Source organism: Sinocyclocheilus rhinocerous, unplaced genomic scaffold (genome assembly GCF_001515625.1).
Source record: "Sinocyclocheilus rhinocerous isolate Xijiao unplaced genomic scaffold, SAMN03320098_v1.1 scaffold99, whole genome shotgun sequence".
NCBI classification, from domain to species: domain Eukaryota; kingdom Metazoa; phylum Chordata; class Actinopteri; order Cypriniformes; family Cyprinidae; genus Sinocyclocheilus; species Sinocyclocheilus rhinocerous.
In genome coordinates, this window is record NW_015670981.1 from 862,090 (window position 1) to 871,023 (window position 8,934).

Consider the following 8,934-nt stretch of genomic DNA (forward strand, 5'->3'; position numbering starts at 1 on the left):
GTGTGTGTGTGTGTGTGAAATAAATGCTGTTCTTTTAAAATACTGTTTCTATTTTTTGAAGGAACCCTAAAATAAAAATATTAAGACGCACATCTTGTTTTCAACATTGATAATAATGTTTCTCGAGCTGCAAATCAGCATATTAGAATGATTTCTGAAGGATCATGTGACACTGAAGACTGGAGTAATGATGCTGAAAATTCTGCATTGCATCACAGGAATAAATTGCATTTTAAAATATATTCAAATAGACAACTGTTATTTTAAACTGTAATAATATTTTAGAATATTTTACTGTATGGCTGGTCAAATAAATGGTGACCTGCTTTCAAAAACATTACAAAATCTTTCTGACCCCAAACTTTGGAGGGTAGTGTATATATATGTATAAAAAATGGTTCTCATTACTGTAATGCAAAAAACTCAGATTGGTCTGAATTCACAGGTGCTGTCATCTGATAGACGCTTGTGCAATTGGAAACAGTTGTGTTTGTTTTGGTGTATCTACAGCAGGGAGTTGTGTGTAACCGTGAGAGGTACACGATGTGTGTGCGTGCGTGTGTTTACTATCCATATTGACCCAGATGACTCATCCCAGCATCTAACCACATAATGGCCTTTTAATATAGCTCTGACCAGCGCAGGTGTCTTTGAGCACGATAAAACGTGTGTTTGTTGCTAAGTGCACCTTGCAGCTGTTTAACAGTCATTCCTGTTTACAGAGTCAGTGAAGTTTCCCCCTAGCTCTCCCCGCTCGTAATAATGTCACTTCCCCCGGCTGAAACTCCACTCGCTGTGAATGAGCTGCTCAGTTAGTATGTCACTGTGACACGGCTCTAACCCACACTAAATTCCAGTTCAGTTATCTCAACCACATTCCCCAGGAAAGGGAACCACGTTCTTCCCTTTTTCAGTCTGCTTTATGTTCTATACTATACTATTGTATTGTTTTATTTTTTATTATGCAAGCGCAGAAACTTTGAATGGAATGCATTAAAAAAAAAACTCAATGCCACTTTGCAAATAGTTTCTCCTTGGCAGCCATTTAAATGTAGCAGTTCTGCTGATGCTTAATATTTAGTTTCATCATTATCACAGTGAACACTGTGGTGCAGTGTCATACGTGCACAAAGGAATACGTGTGTCACCCTTGCAAGTCATGTTGGCTTTGTCACCGTGGTGCTGCAGATGTGCCCTGGTTCACTGCGATTCGCATAAATCAGCACGGCCGCTTTGTGCCACTCTTCCCAATCCTGTAATTGTTGCGACGGAATGTCACCGTAACAATAGCAGCGTTCCAGGTCTGCTGGGCCCTAGGTTGCAGGGCAAGCGCTGGGCACTGCTAATGCACCACCGCTGATTGCAGCATCGCTGAGAACTTGTGCTCTGTGCTAGAAACCCCAAAGGGCACAGCAGAACTTCTGAGGCTGAACTCCTTTCACCTGTCCTCCCCTCTGCAAGTTTATGTAAGACATGCCTGCTGCTACAGGCTAAAAGGAGTGATAAGATATCTTTCTGCATGTCTAAATGCATCTCCTCACAGAGATAAGTACATGTTTCTGCAGGAGGTTAGACTATTCAGTGTTTTAAAAGACCCCAGGAATTAAAGTTGAAATTGTAATGAAATTTAATTAAAAGCTACATTTTATGTAATTAAATTTAGAGCATTTTATTTATTTATTTATTTTTAGTCCGTCTTTTTTAGCTTTCAGGTCATCAACTGTATATGCCGGTGTTTTCCTAAATTACAAAATTAACTATTAGCAGATATACAGATTTCGACAGAGGGTGGTTACACTGAATTCAGTGCTTTAAAACAAATCAAAATTATAGAGTTTAATTATTTCCGTAAACGTAATTAAAAGGACGGTTTAATTTAACCACATTTTATTTTAATGTATTTTTGTAAAATACGTCATCAAAAATCTTGATGACTTTCCTTTTCATCCAATCAGATCTTGATGACTCATCCTGCACTACACAGATTTTGATCCAATCAGATGCTCTGTAGACTAAGACTGTCCCTCCCCTTGCAACCATCCAGCGAGTATCAAAACATGTTTCATGGCTGTGATTTAACTAAAGGCTATTTAAAATATTAATTAATTAATTACTTATATACGTCTTGACTAAACTTTCTTTTAATAGGAAATACATTGACATAGGAAAGAAAACAGCTTGTCAAGAATTTTTGTTGGGTCTTTATCTTTTTTCAGGAATTTTAAGGATGAAGAAATCAACGCAATGACATGTACTGGCATCCATACAAAGATTACACATACTTTTCCCATAAAAGTGAGTAACAGTGAGTGATGTGCTAGAGATTTAAGGAGGCTTTTTTCTGGACACTGTATCATTACGAAGCATTCCCCGCAGACATTAGGGAGGAGAGTGATTAGATAGGGAAATGATTGGTGCGTGAATCAGCTAACGGTTCCTTTTGGAGGCTTTCTGGGTTCTTTGTTCTCTTAATTAAGGTCAGTTTCGACCAGACTTCCTTTTTAAAAACAAATGAACTCTTTTCTTAATGAATCAAAAGCAGAATAAGCCACCATTGACATGGGCCATAAGAAAAAATTAGAAAGACAGGGGCGTTTATGGTTATGAGGGATTTTTCTCAGGATGATTACATTGAGTTTTGTTGTGTTTCATTGCTACAAGTTTCTGTGGGATTACACAGTGTGACTTTTGTATCTGAATAAAGTTTCTTTAATTAAGCAGCGAAATACTTATTTGTTGTTCACTATGAATAGTACAAAAATGAAATGGCATTCACAAACTCATTTATTTTTCGAGTGATGATGGATATTTAGGAAGACAAATGTTGGGTGGGACTTCATTTTATACATCTGGAATTGTTTGGCTCATAGTGGGCGTTCAGTACCAGAATGAGGTCAGGTGATTGGAGGGGATGGGTTAAAATATGAGAAGGCTTAACGATGGCAGCCGACAATGAGATTTGATGTGAGATTAAGAAGAGATCTTTGGAATGACATGCACTGGTGAATTATTCATGATATGACTAGTTACATGCATTAAAGTAAATGGGGTTGGTTTTGATTGGACTTTAATGGTGTTTAATGGTTCTTTTTGTCTGGACTGAAAAGAAAAAAAAAATGAGAAGAACCAGGTTGAGCATTCTTATATTTAAGGTCGCATCTTATGACATCACATCCTGTTTTTGGTTCGTTTAGGTGTCTTTGGTCCACGTTGCATTCATGTTTTTTTTTATTGAACCACATCAGAGTTTGTTTGGAAGCAGACTGAGGTGTCTTGTTTGGTGTCCGCTTGTTTGGTGCACACCAAGGTTCGGATAACAGTGTTCACACTTATTCAAAACTAGCTTTCTATTTTTTCTATTCTATCTACTTGTTTTTCTTTGTTTGTGTGTGTGTGTATAATAGAGTTTGTTTTAATCGAACCAAACCTGCCAAGTATAAACACACCCTAAGTGCAATGCTGGTTACCTCCATTGATTTTGCTGAATCATGTCACTTCTTGACTGATATTGTGAAGCTTGCTTTCAAGTTACTTTACAACTGTCATTTATAAGGTATGTATTACTTGGAGCTCTGCTTTAAAGGGTTAGTTCACCTCAAAATGAAAATTAGGCTGCGTTTCACTCACCCCCGATGCATCCTAGGTGTATATGACTTTCTTCTTTCAGACGAATCACATTTTACCATGATGCAGTCCATTGCACAAAATCTGTAGAATTCTTTTTTTTATTTCCAAATAAGCACAGAACATGTATTAAATGTCATCAGATTCCATCCAGGTCTAACACGCAGTCTTTTCTCAAGCACATACTCCAGATATCTGTTCTGTGTAGAGAACAATGGGCTTTGATGGCTTGTTCTTGCCTCCTGTCAACTCAGTGAACACGCTGTTCCCTCCATACTTGGAGCGTCCAGAAATTCTCCTTCCAACACTAATGTAAGACCTTATAAGACAGAAGCACAAAGTGTTTCTGGTTTTCATGTACGCTTTGTATCATGCCAAACACTAGGTCTTTCTGTGGGACTGGGGGGTGGCGTGACACTCGACAATTGTTTGACTGAATAGTTAATCACCTGCTTGTCAAAAGAGAACAAGGAGCACTGTGAACTTGAACTAGATAACACCCTGGTGGTTAAAACAGTCCCGTGCTGGAGAGAGATATGTGTGTGAATGCATACAGATGCAGGTCCACACACACATAGTATGTAATGTGTGCGTGTGCTCATTTTAAAGTGCCTCCTCTGTGCTGTTTTAAATGTCACTGCTTACTCAAACTCTCTAGACCTCATTCAATTACTTTATGCTTACCCCTGCCCTGAGTGAAACATATGTTAACATAAAGAAACACTGCGAGACTAAATATATAGTATATTATAGTATATATAAAGTACAGTTGCAGTGTTTCTCTGTTAACCTATGTTTCACTTGGAATTAAGCATAAAGTAATACATTGAATATGTTAATATGATACTATATATATATGTAGAGAGAGAGAGAGAGAAGGCTGAATTTATTTGATAAATACATTAATACAGTAATATTGTGAAATATTTATTTGAATATATATTTTGATATATATTAAAATGTAATTTATTGCTGTGATGCTAAGCTGAATTTTCAGCATCATTACTCCAGTCTTCAGTGTCACATGATCCTTCAGAAATCATTCTAATATGCTGATTTGCTTCTCAAAAAACATTTATTGTTATCAATATTGAAAAGAGTTGTGCTTATTAATATTTCTTTGGAAACCAAATGAATAATTATTCAAATGTTGGTCTTTTTCTCCTACAGAGCTACCGAATGCCATCAGAAACTGCATAGACTACTTCTGTAACTTTTATAGTGTTTTTTGGCCATTTTGGACCTTTTAGTTTCAATACAGTCTATGTAAAAAGAGTGGTAGAAAGTTTGGTGATGATGAGCCCAGTGTTCTGCTGTTACCCAGCTTTGCTCTAGTGTGTTGGTCTGAATCAGGGGAGATGCATATGAGGGATCCCCGGAGCCCAATCCAAACATCTGTCTGTTTCAACTCTGCGTCGCTTGAGTGAGCATGTAAATGATCGCTCCATGTTCTCACCTCTTTAACATACTGGTGATCGGTCACATCTGTTTAGACTTTAGGCCTTGATGCACAACTGTAACAGACAGACATTATCATCATCAATCAAAGAAATTATTTAGCAGTGCTAACAGCACTTGAATTAAAGCAACATGAATTATCCATAGTTGAATAATCATTTACACTGCTAAATACTCTCCTCTTTTTCTCTCTCCTCTTCAGAATGTGTTGGAATGTGGAATCTGATCAAACCTGCTGTGAGTGTGGAAGGGACAGAAAGTTCATATGATAAGAACTTGCCCCAGAGCAAAGGCCAGCCACCCTCTCTTTCACTCGAGCAGCTGTTTCACAGAAGCGCATTGCATAGTGCACAAGAACCTGCAGTAAAACTAGCACAAAACCATTCCACAGTCATCTGAAAACCCTTCCCTCACAAATTCAGAAAGCAGTTTAGAAATTATACAATGTCTTTAGGGAGGCTAAGAGTTTCCAAAGGTAATTTTGACCTGTGATTGTATTGAAGATCTCACACACACCCAAAAAAGCACCCCTAACGCAAGTGTCAACTATCAAAAGACTTATGAAAATACTTCTAATATGTATTCAAATGATGAATGACATGCATATGCACTAGATTAGAACAACATACCATTTGTGGTGAAAATATGTGCTTTGATTAACTTTTGTGGTTACTAAAACATTGCTGAAATTGTTCTTTGAAACATTCCTAATGTAATATGTAGAACAGAATTTTTGCATTTCACAATTTTATGTGCAGCTGCAGTTTTGGAGTTGGCCTAAAAACTTTCCTAATATTTGTAATCCATAACTAACATGTTTTGAATGGTTCACCTTCAAAGGGGCTAGGGTGTGGTTTCTTAGGTGTTTTAAATGGTATTCAGGGTACTAGGTGATCTGCATAACTGCTGAGGTGTTCCCAACAGAGGTGTTGCTAGGGTGTGATGTGGTTGCTATGGTGTTCAGAATGGTTTGTAGGGTGTTGCTAGGGAGTGAGCTTGTTGGTAGGGTGTTCTGAATAGGGTGTTGCTAGGGTGTAAGGTGGTTGGTAGGGTGTTCTGAATAGTTTGTAGGGTGTTGCTAGGGTGTAAGGTGGTTGCTATGCTGTTCAGAATGGTTTTTAGGGTGTTGCTAAGGTGTTCTGAATGGCTTGTAGGTGTTGCTATGGTGTGAGGTAGTTGGTAAGGTGTAGTGAATGGTTTGTAGGGTGTTGCTAGGGTGTGAGGTGGTTGCTATGGTGTTCAGAATGGTTTGTAGGGTGTTGCTAAGGTGTTCTGAATGGTTTGTAGGTGTTGCTAGGGTGTGAGGTAGTTGGTAAGGTGTAGTGAATGGTTTGTAGGGTGTTGCTAGGGTGTGAGGTGGTTGCTATGGTGTTCAGAATGGTTTGTAGGGTGTTGCTAGGGAGTGAGCTTGTTGGTAGGGTGTTCTGAATAGGGTGTTGCTAGGGTGTAAGGTGGTTGGTAGGGTGTTCTGAATAGTTTGTAGGGTGTTGCTAGGGTGTAAGGTGGTTGCTATGCTGTTCAGAATGGTTTTTAGGGTGTTGCTAAGGTGTTCTGAATGGCTTGTAGGTGTTGCTATGGTGTGAGGTAGTTGGTAAGGTGTAGTGAATGGTTTGTAGGGTGTTGCTAGGGTGTGAGGTGGTTGCTATGGTGTTCAGAATGGTTTGTAGGGTGTTGCTATGGTGTGAGCTGGTTGGTAAGGTGTTCTGAATGGTTTGTAGGGTGTTGCTAGAGTGTAAGGTGGTTGCTATGGTGTTCAGAATGGTTTCTAGGGTGTTGCTAAGGTGTTCTGAATGGTTTGTAGTGTGTTGCTAAGGTGTGAGGTAGTTGGTACGGTGTAGTGAATGGTTTGTAGGGTGTTGCTAGGGTGTGAGGTGGTTGCTATGGTGTTCAGAATGGTTTGTAGGGTGTTGCTAGGGTGTGAGCTGGTTGGTAAGGTGTTCTGAGTGGTTTGTAGGGTGTTGCTAGAGTGTAAGGTGGTTGCTATGGTGTTCAGAATGGTTTCTAGGGTGTTGCTGAGGTGTTCTGAATGGTTTGTAGTGTGTTGCTAGGGTGTGAGGTAGTTGGTAAGGTGTAGTGAATGGTTTGTAGGGTGTTGCTAGGGTGTGAGCTGGTTGATAAGGTGTTCTAAATGTTTGTATGGTGTTGCTAAGGTGTTCTGAATGGTTTGTAGTGTGTTCTTATTGGTATATAGGATGTTGATAGCATGTTCTCCATGGTTTCTACATGTTCCACACTGTTTCAAATGTGTTCCAAATGGAATGTAGGGCGTTGCTAGAGTGTGACGTGGTTGCTAATGTGTTCTGAATGGTTTGTTTGTCACTCCTAGGGTGTAATGTGGATGCCAAGGTGTTCTGAATGGTTTGTAGGGTGTTGCTAAACCTTTCTGAGTTTCAAAGGTGTTATCAATGATATGTAGGACGTTGCTAGGGTGTGAGTGAGGTGATTGTCAAGGTGCCATGGTTTCCAGGCTGTCCTAAATGGTATAAAAGGTGTTTCTAGGGAGTTCTGAATTATTGCTAAATTTTGAAGTACCTGCAAAGTGTTCGGAATGGTTTGTAGGGCGTTGCTAGGGTGTGAGGTGGTTGCCAATGTGTTCTGAATGGTCTGTAGGCCATTGCTAGGAGTTCTGCATGGTTTCTAAGGTGTTTCAAATGGTATTAATGGCGTTGCTTGGGTGTGAAGTGGTTGCCAAGGTTTTCTGGTTGTTGCCTGTGTGTTCTGAATGGTATATAAGTCACTGCTAGGGAGTTCTGAATGGTTGCTAGATTTTGTGAACTGCTAAGGTGTTCTGAATGGTTTGTAGGGCATTGCTAATGTGTTGTGAAGTGTTTGCTGAAGTGTTCTGAGTCGTTGCTATGGCGTTGCTAGGTGGTTAAATAATGGCTTAAGTCAAAAGTCACTGTCTCTGATATGCTGATCCCTAGATTCAGTGTAAACCATTGGGATTTTTAATACCCGTTTCTGCAAACAGCAAAGCTGAAAGCTACAGCTGATCTTTTAGAAAAGTAATATCATGCTTTTCAGCAAGCCACATGATTTGTTGCCTCAAATGAGAAGCCGTCACAAAAGAGCAACTGTTTTGAATCAGCCGCCGTGTGTTTGTTCTCTGTGATGTTTAGCAGTGAGGTCAGTGGTACAACAAAGATGACGGAGACGTTCCGGACAGAACCAGCAGAGATCAGCCATGACGTGCTCTAACAGATCGGATTTCTCCATCTCCATCCCAGTCAATGCCAAGGTCCTGTAAACAATGTGTTTGTTTCCAGTACAGTTAACCCCCCACAACCACTCTCCATTCATTTGCATCCTCCATGCCACTAATAAGTCAACAGAAGCTCTCCTCTATGTTGATGCATCACATTCCGTGTGGCCTGTCCTCGTGCTGACGTCCACAGTCATGAATGTAAACACGGGCAGGGCTTAATTTCCAGCGCTCCTACGTCTTTGTTCCATTCTAAGCGCTTCTGGTTTCCAAAAGGTTGCACGGTTACGTAGGACAGCGAGTGGGCGGGAGGGAAAGGAGATTGGTGGATATCAGGGAAAAAAAAGAGGAACTTCGAAATCTGTGTTTGTGTATGTAATTAGACTTGCTATTGTTAGAACAAGATGTTCATATCCCGTTTGAATGGACAGACCCTTGGAGACGATGTTAAAAGAGGACAAGGAAAAGAAAAATCACAAATGGGATCTCTCTGTACAATCTCAGTTGTTTCTGCTGGGTAGCAGTGATACTAAATAGAAATCAAATTAATCTCCTGCTGCTCAGATTTTGTTGTAGGGTTTTTTTTTTCCTCAGGAATTTGACATTAAGATTCCCGTATCTTGGGACCAATGAATTTTGACTTCTCCATG